This window comes from Rhincodon typus, chromosome 34 (genome assembly GCF_021869965.1).
Source record: "Rhincodon typus isolate 14 chromosome 34, sRhiTyp1.1, whole genome shotgun sequence".
Classification (NCBI taxonomy): domain Eukaryota; kingdom Metazoa; phylum Chordata; class Chondrichthyes; order Orectolobiformes; family Rhincodontidae; genus Rhincodon; species Rhincodon typus.
In genome coordinates, this window is record NC_063365.1 from 4,192,328 (window position 1) to 4,206,758 (window position 14,431).

Consider the following 14,431-nt stretch of genomic DNA (forward strand, 5'->3'; position numbering starts at 1 on the left):
GTAACACTCTCACTTCTGATTCAGACAATGGGCTTAAGCCCCAGGTGACAGCCTTGAGCACATAATCGAGGCTGATATTCCAGCACAGCACAGACCTTGACAAGTTGGTGGAGTAGATGGACAGGTGATAGTTAAAGTTCAATGCAGAGGAGTGTGAGGTGATGCACTTTTGTAGGAAGAACATTGAAAATTGTGGGTGCAATTTTAAAGGGGTTGCAAGAGCAAAGGGACCTGTGTGTATACATGCACCAATTATTGATGGTGGCAAGACAGAGAAAGCAGTCAATAAAGCACTCAGTTTTCTCAGCTTTATTAATAGGAATGATGTGGAGTTGCCAGCATTGGACTGGGGTGGACAAGGTCAGAAATCACACGACATCAGGTTATAGTCCAACAGGTTTATTTGAAAGCTTGAGTTTTCAAAGCTTGTGTTTTCAAATAAACCTATTGGACTACAACTTGGTGTTATGTGATTTCTGACTTTTTTAATAGGAGCTTAGAGTACAAAAGCAAGTCAGTGATGTTGATCTTGCACAAGTTACTTGTTAGACATCAGCTGGAGTGTTGTGGACAGTTGTGGGTTCTGCATTACAGGAAAGATGTAAATGCATTGGAGAAGGTGCAGAGGAGATTTACAAGAATGGTTCTAGGAGTGAGAAACCTCAGTTATGAGGAAAGTTTGAAGCAGTTGAGACCGTTCCTTTTGGAAACAAGAAGGCTGAGAGGAGATCTGATAGAGGTTTTCAAAATCAGGAGTGGTGAAGTAGATAAGGAGGAGCTGCTCCTGTTCTTAAAAGGAACAAAAATGAAAGAGCCTGGATTTGAAATGAAGTGCAAAAGATGCAAGGATGATCCAAAAATAAACACTCATACAGCAAGTAGTTAGAGGACGGAATGCACTGCTGGAAATATGGTGGAGGCTCAATCAAGGCATTCTACAAGGGCATTGGATGGTTATACGGGGAAAAGCAGGTGATTGGTTCTCAGTAATATGCTCCTTTGAAGAGTTAGTATAAGTGTGATGGACTGAATGGCCTTCTTCTGCACCATAACAGCTCTGTGGTTCAGTGATACAGCAGGATTCTGGATGAGACACACAATGTATGTCCTACCATATGGGTGTAAAAGATCCCATGACCTCACCTCTCAACAACAACACCCCAGGAACAGACTCTGCGGTAATGATCACATTACATTATGTGGGGACCTCATGAGTGTAAACATACTGCAAGCTCTTCCAAAGTACAACAGTAAATACATCTACAAACTGCAATTGGCTGTGAATTCTCTAGAAAAAAAAGATTGGTGAACTAATAAGGATGCATCAAATTGTTAAAGGTTTTGTTGGACTGGAGACAGAGAGAAAGTTTCTTCTGGTCTTCATCAATGCAAGATAATCAGCAAGAAACCCAAAAGAAATTCATTCGTTGCTCAGAGATTGGCGAGAACATGAAAGATGCTATCAAGGTGAAGAGTACTGATGTATTTAAAAGAAAGCAAGGCACATGTAGGAAACGAGTGTAATGGCACATCTAGATGAGGGAAGATGGGGAGAGGTTTGAATGTAAATGGCAGTAAGAAATGGTTGGACCAAATAGCTCCTTTCAATGCTTTATATACCTGTAATCTTCGCAAAAGTGCTTTGGAAGATCCTGAGTACGTGATAAGTGCGGTATAAACGTAAAGTTTCTTCATGACTTGGATAAGGAAGTAAAAAGAAAACTATACAAGTAATTTGTACCACTGTCATTGTGCATGTATGAACTCTCTGTCCTATTGTCACTATGAGGGACTTTTATTGTTACCATCCGATTTCAAAGTAGGGATCTTGATGGTCTAGCTGGCTTAGTGAGGCAGAGGTGGTGCCTGTGATACGCTTAGTGTGGCAGAGGTGGTCCCTGCGATCGGGTTAGTGTGGCAGATGTGGGCCCTGCGATAGGCTTAGTGAGGCAGAGGTGGTCCCTGCGATAGGGTTAGTGTGGCAGAGGTGGTCCCTGCGATAGGCTTAGTGAGGCAGAGGTGGTCCCTGCGATAGGCTTAATGAGGCAGAGGTGGTCCCTGCCTAGTGGGCCCTGGACTCCTTATACAATGCGGAACATCTCGACTAGTGCAGATTCTTAATCCGCAGCCTGTTGCCAGGTGAATATGCCAATGCCTGGGCAGAGGAAACTTGGCAGGAGGTATCCTATTAGGATTAACGGACTTACCTTTCTTCCTGCCCCAATTCCCATTCTATAGCCACTTGGAGGCAGAAAAATGTTCCGGTCTACTCCACAAAGCCACAAGGAAAACTGGCAGGAAAGGAAATTAGGAGGAGAGATCAAATGCTTGGTCAAAGACCTGAGATTTATGAAGGATTTGTTGGAGATTTGTTGAAGTGAAGAGATTTGTAGAGGAGAAAGACCTATATCTGTTTATCCTTCAGTGAGTGTTAGGTTACAAGATATTGGCGTATCTCTGGCGTGAGAATTAAATAGGATTTTACAAAAAAGCCATATAAGAAGAGGAAGGTAAAAGTATCACAACATCTCAGGCACCCATTGTCCCTTGTGTAGTCTCTTTTACTTCAATAACATGACACACTGATGTGAATATTCCCAAAGGAACATGAAGAACAAACAGCAGAGCAAATCCCAGAGTAATGGAGCAGCCATGATCTAAATGAATAGCAGAGTCTGCCCAATGGGCTGAATGGCCTATTCCTAATGTTCCTTTGTTCTTAAGTTCTTGAGAAAAAAAATACAGCAAAATATCACAAAAGTAACCGTAATCTTTGTACTTCAGATGGACTTCCACTGGAGGCGAATTCATTGTCGCTCACAGATGACCACTACATCAGGAAGTAGTTTGAAAATGTCACTGTATGTATTGTATGTCACTGTATTGTTAATTATGTCAATAACATGAGAGATCACATTAGAAAAAACTTTGGAGAGAGATAGTTCTGTGTTAAACCTCATGTTAACCCTTATTCTGTAAATAATTAGAAGGATGTTAATAAAAGTTAAAGTAAAAGCAGCCTAGTCCGTAGCAGTTTCTATGGATACTGATCAAGAACACTACAGGGAGTCCCTGACTCATGAATGTCCAATTTATGAACCTCCAAACTTATGAATGCAATCCCATACAGGGGTTGTAATTTTAAAGATCCAATATACAAACATTTTCTTATACTTACAAATGGGTCTTCTAAATTGTCCTGTATCATGTTCCCACTTGCATACAAATCAACTTGCAAACAGATTCTGGTATAGTGGACAGTGAGGCAAATCATCAGAGATTACAAAGAAATCTTGGTCAATTGGGTCAATGGGCTGAGGAATGACAGACGGAGTTCAATTTGGATGAAAATGAGTTATTGCATTAAGGTAATACAAACAAGGACAGGACTTATAAAATTAATGGTAGGGACCTGAGTAGTGTTTTAGAGCAGAGAGACTTAGTGGTTCAGATACATAATTCTTTGAAATTTGTGTCACAGGTAGACAGGGCAGTTAATAAGACATTTAGCACACAGGCCTTTGAGTATAGGAATTGGGGATGTCATGTTGAGGTTGTACTGGACATTGGTGAGTCTTCTTCTAGAGTACTGTGTCCAGTTCTGGTCACCCAGTTACAGGAAGGATACTATTAAACTGTGGAAGGTTGAGAAGAGATTTATCAGGATGTTGCCGAGAATGGAGGGTTTGAGATATAAAAATAGACTGGAAAGACTGGGACATTTTTCACTGGAGCATCAGAGGTTGAGGGGTGACCTTATTGAGATAAAGAAAATCACGAGAGGCATAGATAAGGTGAATGACAAGGGTCTTTTCTCTAGGATGTGTGAGTTCAAACCTAGGAGACATATTTTTAAGGGGAGAGGAGAAAGATTTAAAAAGGACATGAGGGGTAATATTTTTTACACAGAGAGTGGTTTGTGTGTGGAATGAAGTTCCAGAGAAAGTGGTGGGTACAGTTACAACATTTAAAAGACATTTGGATAAGTACGTGAATAGGAAAGGTTTGGAAGGAAATGGGCCAAGTGCAGGCAGGTGGGACAATAGTTTAGTTTGGGAACATGGTCAGTGTGGACTGGTTGGACCGAGGGGTCTGTTTCTGTGCTGTATGATTCTGTGATTCAAGAACAGAACTGGTTCACTCCCCAGAGACTGCCTGCACTTCCTCCAAGACCCATTGCATTGATGACAGACTACATTTGTTGAAAGTAGGTGACCCCACACCAGTGTTTCAAGGCTGACACTCTAGTGCTATACTGAGTGAGTGCCGCATTGCCAGAGGCAACATCTTTCCAACAGGACATTAAACTGTCTGTCTAAATGTATGCAAGAAATCTCACTGAACAACTTTGTAGAAAGGCCTGTAATTTCTTCTCCCTGTTGTCGTGACAATATTTATCCATCAAGCAATATTACCAAAACAAAAACATTTTCTGATAACTGCCACATTATTGTTTGTGGGAGTTTGCTGTGTGTAAATTGGCTGTCATGTCTCTTACAGTATAACAGTGACTACACTCAAAGAAAGTACTTCATGGGCTGTAATGTGCTTTGAGACATACAGTAATCATGAAAAACGCAATTGAAATGTAAGTCTTTCTGTTTCTTTTTTCTGCAGGCACCCCTGTGCTACCTGAGTGAAGTGATTCACTTTGGAAGGAGTAACAGGAATACAGAGTACTGGGCTAATGGTAAGATTCTTGGTAGTGTGGATGAGCAGAGAGATCTCGGTGTCCATGTGCATAGATCCCTGAAAGTTGCCACCCAGGTTGATAGCGTTGTTAAGAAGGCGTACGATGTGTTAGGTTTTATTGGTAGAGGGATTGAGTTTCGGAGCCATGAGGTCATGTTGCAGCTGTACAAAACTCTGCTGCGGCCGCACTTGGAATATTGCGTACAGTTCTGGTCACTGCATTATAGGAAGGATGTGGAAGCATTGGAAAGGGTGCAGAGGAGATTTACCAGGATGTTGCCTGGTATGGAGGGAAGGTCTTATGAGGAAAGGCTGAGGGACTTGAGGCTGTTTTCATTAGAGAGAAGAAGGTTAAGAGGTGACTTAATAGAGACATACAAGATGATCAGAGGATTAGATAGGGTGGACAGTGGGAGTCTTTTTCCTCAGATGGTGGTGGCTAGCACGAGGGGACATAGCTTTAAATTGAGGGGTGATAGATATAGGACAGATGTCAGAGGTAGGTTCTTTACTCAGAGAGTAGTAAGGGCGTGGAATGCCCTGCCTGCAAATGTAGTAGACTCGCCAACTTTAAGGGCATTTAAATGGTCATTGGATAAACATATGAATGATAATGGAATAGTTTAGGTTAGATGGGCTTCAGATTGGTTTCACAGGTCGGCGCAACATCGAGGGCTGAACGGCCTGTACTGCGCTGTAATGTTCTATGTTCTATGTTCTATGAGTATAGTGAGGCTCTTACTCTGTCAGCCTGTACCTCTTATGCCTAATATCCAGGCCCAGTTGAGGGATAGGACTGACTCCATCAGTCATTGTAGCAACCTGTTGCTGCCAATGGCTACACCTCCACCAGAGGCCTACCTCCCAAAGTCAGTCACGGCCCAAGAATTGGCAACGAGAGCCAGCGTTCAGGTAACAAAAAAACTGATGGCCCAGCATGGACGGGAAGGGAACTGAATGGGAAGATGGAGAAATAAGCCTTCTATATGAGTTTGTAAAAACTATCAGCCTCCCTCTTGGAAATTATAAGCAAAATTATGCAAGTGGGAACTGTGAAAAGCATTGCTGCGTCTCCCATTGTGACTGAATGATGTTGACAGCTCCCTCACTGATATGGAGGGGTTGGCAGTGTAGTCAGCATATACTTAATGTCCTGTGACTTCATATTTACCATCTAGACATAAGCAGGGCATGGTGCAGAGCTCGTTAAAATAGAGATAGTAAGTGTTTAACACAGATTACTCCATAATGCTCCTCAAAGACAAGGCTATGATTACACTGTGTAAATTGTCCCTTTAGAATACGTGGCGTCTATCATGCGAAATTGACACTACAGTCTTAAATATGGCTGTAGGCAGTCTGTAGTATTTTCTCCTGGTCACTGCATGGGAATTCTCCAAGCTGCTAAGCAGCGACCCTCAAGTGTTTTTGACTGACACGGAATCAGTCAGATTCCCTTGAGGGATAAGGAGTGGACAGTTTCACAGATTTGAGATTTGAACTTCTGAGGGGCTTTGGCAGATCAACAAGGCAGTTACACTGATGAGGCCATTCTGCCCATCTCCAGCACTTTGAGACTCCCGGCATCATTCCATCACATACCGCGACACTAAATTGAGAGATTCCACCAAGTTTTTTTTTTCATGTCTTCTTTAACAGGGAAATCTCCTGTCCATACAACTTATGCACAAACCATCTCGATAAACTAGAACGATAGAATGAAAAAATATGTTGAATTGGACAACCACAACACTCCCCATCTGATTTCCTCTCCAATAGAACACATGAAGCAACTTTATCGCCCTACGTATTACTTATCATGACTCACTAATAAAGAACGAAGAACAATACAGCACAAGAACAGGCCCTTCAGCCCTCCAAGCCTGTGCTGACATTTTGTCCTTCCATACTAAAACTGTCTTCACTTACAGGATCTGTATCTCTCTTTTCCTTTCCTATCCATGTATTCTTCCAGATGTTTCTTGAACGCTGCTATTGCATATTGGGTATAAAACTTGTTACAACAATTAACGGCAGCTACATTCCCCAGTTTATAGATTATAGATACGATTTAACAGTTAATTGTGGCTCAGCTGGTAGCACTCTCAGCACAAAGTTACAAGGTTCTGGGTTAAAGACCCAAACAAGAACTTGAACAATACTTGAGGCTGTCACTCCAGTGCATTATCAGGGGAGTGCCGCACTGCTGGAGATGCTTGGTCTCTCAGGTGAACATAAGAAATTCCTCGGCACTATTTCAGGGAAGAGCAGTTTTCCTGATCCATTCCAACATTTATCTCCCAATGAACATCACATGGAAAACCTCTAGGGGAATCTTACAAGGGTCTGAGAGACGTGGGCTGTGGTGAGATTTGTGGCAGAATCAGGTAAGCAATCTGACAAGGCCTATCTCAATATTGGGAGCAACTCGCTTCATCTTCCATGCTTCTGCTGAGCAGTGAGGGCAGTTTGTCACTGGGCAGCATTGGTTTGCCAATCCTGGGGGATTGTAGCTTGTTAAATATCTAATTAATGGCACGATTCTTTCCAAACTTGTCGAGCAAGCAAGACGTCATTGACATAATGATGTGAAAACCAGAGCAGGTACCTGGTGACTTCAACCCGCGACTTGTTTCAAAGGACCTCCATGTTGAGCATCAACACCTCAGGGCACACTCCATTGGCACTGACCGTACACAGCCCACAGACATTGGTATCTGACATGTGCCAGCCTCCAAGAACTCTCATGGCTCATCTCCAATCCATTTTCAGGATGCTTCTACGTTTGAAAGCTGTAACTCTCATTGCAATGGCACTGCAAGGTGACTGCATGCAGGGACATGCGCCACGTTGTATCTCTGCGATCTTCGCTGGCTCTCCCCAGTGCTCGCTCACTCCGGATCTAACTGGGTACTCACAGCACCCCTGCCCAGGCTCACAGTCCTGCTGCATTGCTGTACCGTTGGGCACAGACACAAAGCCAGGAATCTTGTCACGGTTGCCAGCTATTTTCATTCAAGTCAAAGGGAGGTAGGTTTTGGTCAGGGGGTTCCAGCACAGTCAATCAAGGGCAGCTACCAGTTCAAACCCTGCTCAGGGCAATCTGAGTCAGGATTCTCTCCACAAATGGAGTAAGGAGCTAATTGTTAGGCAGCCCAGCTTCCATCTCCATTCTTCCTGCCCTACTGTGGGCTGCTTTCCTCCTGGAATGAGAGAGAGAGACAGGATTGAAGTGGGTAGCACAGCTGCTATTGCCAGTGCAAGTGGTGAGGCACCTCAAGTGAGTGAGTAGGAGGCACAGAGGGCATGCCAGGTTAGGGGCGTTGGGAATTGGAGTGGCTGACAGTGAGTGAGGGAAGAGGTTGCAGGCAATAGAGAGAGTGGTAGATCATGAACCTTGGAGGGAGGTGGGTACAGCAGCAGAGAGAGAGAGGTATTGGAGAGAAGATGGAGGCACACACGCTGGCAGGGTGTAGAAGATCATTGACCTCTGTCCTGCAGTGTTGGGCATTCCTCCAGGTGGCTAAGACTGCACTGACCTCGGAGGTGACCTCAGACAAGGTTCGAATGATCTGATGGCGTAGCCTCCTCTCCTGGTTCTGAGACATCCTGCCTTAGCACCATACCACCCAGCAGGACAACCAGATCCCTGCCTTAAAAACCATGCGATAATTTTCCCTTCTCTGCCACGTCACGGGCCAAATGTCAGGAACCATGCAGGGAGGTGCCAACCGACAGCACTTACCCAGGGTCTCAGTGGCTTTTTAAAGATGGCACCAGTGCCAATGTTCACTAGTCAATTCCAGGATGTCCTGACCAGCGACAAGTTTTGTTTTTCAAATTCACTCCCATCTCTGGTTGGCCAGCATTTATTTCCCGTCCCTGGCTGCCCTTGAACTGATTGGCTTGTCAGGCTATATCAGAGGACATCTGAGAGTCAACCACATCGCTGTGGGCCTGGAGTCACATGTCGGCCAGACCAGGGTACAAATGGCAGATTTCCTTCCCTGAGGACACTAGTGAACCACATGGGTTTTTCCTGACAATTGACAATGGTCACCCATAGATTTGTAATGCCAGATTTTTTTTATTGAATTCAAATTCCACCATCTGCCAGGGCAGGATTCAAACTTGAGTCCCCAGAACATTAACTGAGCTTCTGGATTAATAACCTAGTAATAATTCCACTAGGCCATCGCTTCCCCTTGGGAGAGTTCTTCTGGGAGTCAGTAGAGAAACAGATGAGAGGGCACATGGTTGATGAGGCGAGTTTGATGAGATATCATGAGAAAATTTGTGAGGACGCACGATTACAAACCCTGCATGAAACTTAACACAACTGGCTCTTAGCCAATAAACAGTCCACAGTTTTTTATTCTATTTTTCAACTTTCATGAAATATGGGTGTTGTGAGAAAGGCCTGTATTTGTTGCTCATCCCTAATCTCCCCTATTTCATCATTATCATATTGTTGCTGATGGGAGTTTGCTACTGAGTTTCTTGCATTACAACAGTGACTAGGATTCAAAAGTACTTTGCTGGCAATAAGACTCTATGAAGGCATCGAGTACCATGGAAGATGATATATAAATGCAAGTCATAGTATTGTATCCCTCCCTGTGCTGGCATTGAGCCCAATATAGAAACTAAGAGCAATTTTCTACTTAGAGATAGTAAGAACTACCGAGGCTGGAGTCAGAGATAACACAGTGTGGAGCTGGAGGAACAGAGCAGGCCAGGTAGCATCAGAGGAGCAGGAAAGTTGACATTTTGGGTTGGCACCCTTCTTCAGAAATCTTCTATTTCACATTTTGGACATAAAGTCCAACTGAACAACAGAGTATAATATTTTTCCCTTGTGTCTTGTTCATTAAGTTCAATTTAAAGCTTTTTGTCACTTTAATTCCACAGAATATTGTATCTGATATAATCATCAGCTGTTAGTTTCTGCTTCTGTTTTACATCTGTCAGCATCACAGACTAACATCCCTATACCACCAATATTTACATGGATAACAAACTAAAACAGAAATTGTTTGAGAAAGTCAGCAGGCCTGACACCATTGGTGGAGAGGAAGCAGAGTTAATGTCTCTTCTAAAGACGGGTCACTGAACTCAAAACATTAACTCTGCTTCATAGGTACTGCCACACCTGTTGAGTTTCTCTAGCAATTTCTGTTTTAGTTTGTTTCAGACCTCCAGCATTCACAGCTCTTTGTTTTATTATCATGGGTAGCTCCGGGTAAAGTCAGACACAGTCTGCCAAGCGGGGTCATCCCCTTAGGGAAAACATGTAAATGAAGATAATCTGAAGATGTGCCTTGAAGTGATGGGTTTGTGACTAGAAGGGTCTAGGCCCGAAACGTCAGCCTTCCTGCTCCTATGATGCTGCTTGTTCATCCAGCTCTACACCTTGTTGTCTCCCTTCAAAGTCGGTTTGGTTATAGGATTGTCGTTGGGAAGAAGGATTGTCAATATACTGTTTTGGAAGCCAATAGTCTTTGTAGTTTTTGTGTGATTACCTCATGTTTTGTAATTATCGGAGGGCACTCGATTCCATCAATTTCCACTGGTCCATTCTGTATCTTCGACAATGTAGTAAATCAATTGTTTTTTTTTCCTCCTTTGCAGAATCCTTATTAAAATCTTTGACTAAGGATGTGACACTAGTGTACGTCCCATGTTGATTTGTTCAGTCTATCCATGGCTCACTTCAATCTTTTTGGCATCTCAGGATGAGAAGACCCCCCTAATTTGTGTACTCAAGATTTGTCCGTATATTTACCTCTTATTAAGACCAAGAAATTGTTGGGAAAATCAGGCATTCTGCAGCACATGTCTAATTTGCTACCTCCTATTTGGTTCCAATCACAAAATTTAAAGCAAACTCCCCATTGCTAGTGTCATAGTCACAAGAGCCATAAAACATGAAAACAGACTCTTCGGTCAAACCAGTCCATGTCAACCATAATCCCACAGCCCCACCTGTCTGCACTTGGCCCCATATCCCTTCAAACATTTCTCATTCATGTACTTATCCAAATGTCTTTTAAACGTTGTAACTATACCTGCATCCACCACTTCCTCTGGCACTTGATTCCACACACAAACCTCTCTGTGTCTAAAAACATTGCCCCTCATGTCTTTTTAAAATCTTTCTCCTCTCACCTATGTCCCCTAGTCTTGAAATCCCCCATCCTAGGGAAAAGACACCTGACATGCACCTTATCTATACCCCTCACGATTTTATAAATCTCTATAAGGTACTCCACAACTTCCTACACTCCAATGAAAAAAGTCCCATCCTATCCAGCCTCTTCTTATAACTCAAACTTTCCATTCCCAGAAAGATCCTGGTAAATCTTTTCTGAACCCTCTCCAGCTTAGTTATATCCTTCCTACAGCAGGGGGACCAGAACTGCACACAGTACTCTGGTAAGGGCCTCACTTCTGAGAAATTCTATACAGTTCAAGGAACATTAGTGCTGGAAAGAGAGACACTTCCCATCTCACGCACCTAAGTACAATCATTGGTCTGGCATAACTAAAACCCTTTTCTCTGTCACAGCAATATCCCTCAGCCCCAAACTTCACCAGTAACTTCCCTCTGCTGCTTGGAGTTGGTGATCTAGTGGAAAATTAAGAGGAGGGTTTGCAGAAATTCAGTTGTGGTTATCCAAATATTTTTGCAACAATCTGTTTACAAGAGAATGAAAACTGAAGGCCATGGAGAAGGAGAGAAAACTGTAAGTTGGTCAATGTATTCTTTCCCCTTTAGAGTGCGTTTTCATGTTGGTTTAGAATGGATATTAAGCCTTTGTAGTCAGCATTGTAATGAGCTGGAAGCCCACACATCTCTCAATTTTCACAATTCTCCTCATGGGCAGACAGCCCTCTCAAGGAGTTCACAGAACGAAGAAAACAAAGAACAGAACAGCACAGACCCTTCAGCCAAACAGGACTACACCAACACAGGTGCCTTTCTAAACTAAAAACCTTTTGCCTCTATGCGGTCCATATCCCTCTATTCTATGCCTATTCGTATATTGGCCAAGATGCCTCTGAACTGTTGCTGTTGTATCTGCCTCCACCACCTCCATTGGCAGCGCATTCCAGGCACTTACCCAACTTTGTATATAAAACCTGCCTTTCACATCTCCTTTAAACTTACCCTCTTTTTACCTTAAAATCCCTGCAGTGTGGAAGCAGGCCATTCAGTCACACTGACCTTCCAAAGGACATCCACCCACCCACCATAAGCCTGCATTTCCAATGGCTAAATTAGCCAGCACGTCCCTGGACACTACGGGCAATTTAGCACGGTCAATTGATCTAACCTGCAGGTCTTTGGACTGTAGGAGGAAACCGGAGCACCCGAAGGAAACCCACGCAGACGCGAGGAGAATGTGTGAACTCCACACAGACAGTCGCCCGAGGCTTGGAATCAAACCCGGGTCCCTGGCGCCATGAGGCAGCAGTGCTAACCACTGAGCCACCATGCACCCCCCACCCGCACCCCCCCCTCCCCCCCCCCCCCTGCATGCACTCAAAACATCTCAAGGGGCCTGACATCCAATGAAGTGTCGTCACTGATGTTATGTAAGAAACACCACAGCCACTTTGTGCACAGCAAGCTCCCACAAACAGTAGGGTTTTCATCACCACCTAATCAGCAACGTCCAATCATAGCTCATCTCCAGAAGGTTCTGCGTTCACCTGAGAGGGTATCAGACACATCAGGAAGGCTTTCCATCGAAATTCCCAGTCACTCCATACTGACTGCACTGTCACCCTGTGTTTATTGCTTCAGTCCTGGGAATGCGAATTGAACCAACCAGCTCCAACTTGAGATGAGAGAGGGAGGTATCTCAGCTTATCTATTTTACTTGAGTCTGGGTGAAGGGAGTGTTAAAGACTGCAGGAGATGATTAAATTCAACAAACATTAACTTCCAGTTAGACATGGTAAATACTCACCATATACAGGTCAAGATTTCACCTCTACTGCAAAACTGTAGAGAGAACCACCTGCTACTTACCTATTTACATTAACCCCTTGATTGATTTATTATTGTCACATGTACCGAGATACAGTGAAAAGTGTTCTTTTGTGTGCTATACAGGCAGATCAAGTGCATCAGGATAGCAGAACAGAGTGCAGATTACAGTGTTACAGCCACAGAGATGGTGCCGAGAGAGATCAGAATTAGCACTTGAGCGGTCTGTTCAAAAATCTGATAACAGCGGGGAAGAACCTGTTCTAGAATCTATTCTATACAAACTTTTATATCTACTACCAGATGAAAGAGGGCGGAAGAGAGTATAACTGGGGTGGGAGGGAACTTTGATTATGTTTGTTGCTTTCCTTAAGCTGCACAAAGTATAGATGGAGTCAATGGATGGGAGGCTGGTTTGTGTGATGGACTGGGCTGTATTCACAACTTTCTGTAATTTCTTGCAGTGTTGGGAAGAGCAGTTGATAAACCATGCTGTGAAGCATTCAAATAGAATGCTTTCTATGGTACATCTGTAAAAACCAGTAAGAGTTTACACTAGCATACACAACTGAGAGCTGTGGCTGTTAAGGACAAGTGACTAATATAGTTGGGGGTGGACTTAAGGTGGGCCTTGAAGAAGGAGAGTGCATTGGAGAGGTTTACCAGGAATTCCAAAGATCAGAGAACAGCCACTAATGATGGAACAATACAAGTGGAGATGGACTTTTGATCTCAGAGGGTTGTAGAGCTGGAGGGTGGTACCGTGACCGTGAGGGATGAGGTCATGGAGGGATCTAAACATTAGAATAAAAGATTTAAAACTTAGGAACTGGTGCAAAGGCCCTGGGCCTGTGTTCTGAATGCCATTAGCACCGACAGCAATCGACCTGACTACCAGCAAACAGACAATAACAAAGTAAACCAGAACACTTCCCTCCACACTGCCATTTGAATCCCTTCAACCCTCTGCAAGCTCATTATTTTGAATAAACATTAATGGGAACAATTATACAAATGAGCGAAATCCATCCCAACTGGTCGTGAATCTTAAATGCGAGAGGAGTGATTTCAGTTTGAAAGCTGTCTTTCCCCAGGGCTCCTTGACATCTGTTCTGCACATTCTCAGGGTGCCATATATTAATCCCAATTAAGGCTTTTTATGTTACAAATATTTGACTTTGCAATGTTGCAAGTGTAATTACGAATTAGGCAGCATGCACTTCCCAGTCTGCTTCGAGCTGTTGCAAGGAGCCTTGTCTTCACAGCTAGTGCTGCCAATGCAAAGGGGAAGTCAGCTCTTTCTGCCTCAAGTTGGATGGATATGAACAATCCAATTTCTCGCTCTATTATACTGAGCTAAGGCATTGGAAGAACGTTCTGTTATGTTACTCAGTCCTTTAAAACATTAAATGTCACCCCAATGTGCGATCACTTGGCTCAAACATGTTTTGAACATATGGTCTATAATCAGAGCTGTTACAATTGGGTGGGGCGGTCTCTAACTCCTTTCTAGTCCCATTCCTCCACTGATCTCAGGGATCAGTCCTGGGCCCACTTTCGTTTGTCATTTATATTAATGATTTAGATGAGAACATAGTAGGCATGGTTAGTAAATTTGTAGATGACACCAAAACTGGTGGTTTAGTGGAGAGTGAAGGAAGTTATCTAACATTACAAACAGATCTCAATCAACTGGATCAATGGGCTGAGGAGTGGCAGATGGAGTTTAATTTGGATAAATGT

General features: G+C 43.4%; 1 long non-coding RNA gene across 2 annotated transcripts; it reads right to left on the reverse strand.

The window, feature by feature from the left end:
• Positions 1-4,612: 4,612 nt before the first annotated feature.
• On the reverse strand, positions 4,613-12,526 carry LOC125486880. Of its 2 annotated transcripts, none has more exons than XR_007265499.1 (3): positions 12,409-12,526; positions 7,301-7,895; positions 4,613-6,397 (listed from the first exon to the last, which is right to left on the reverse strand). It is a non-coding gene; the product is annotated as an uncharacterized LOC125486880 (long non-coding RNA). The 2 variants fall into 2 exon arrangements; XR_007265500.1 differs by lacking the exon at positions 12,409-12,526 and adding an exon at positions 10,215-10,708.
• Positions 12,527-14,431: the final 1,905 nt, after the last annotated feature.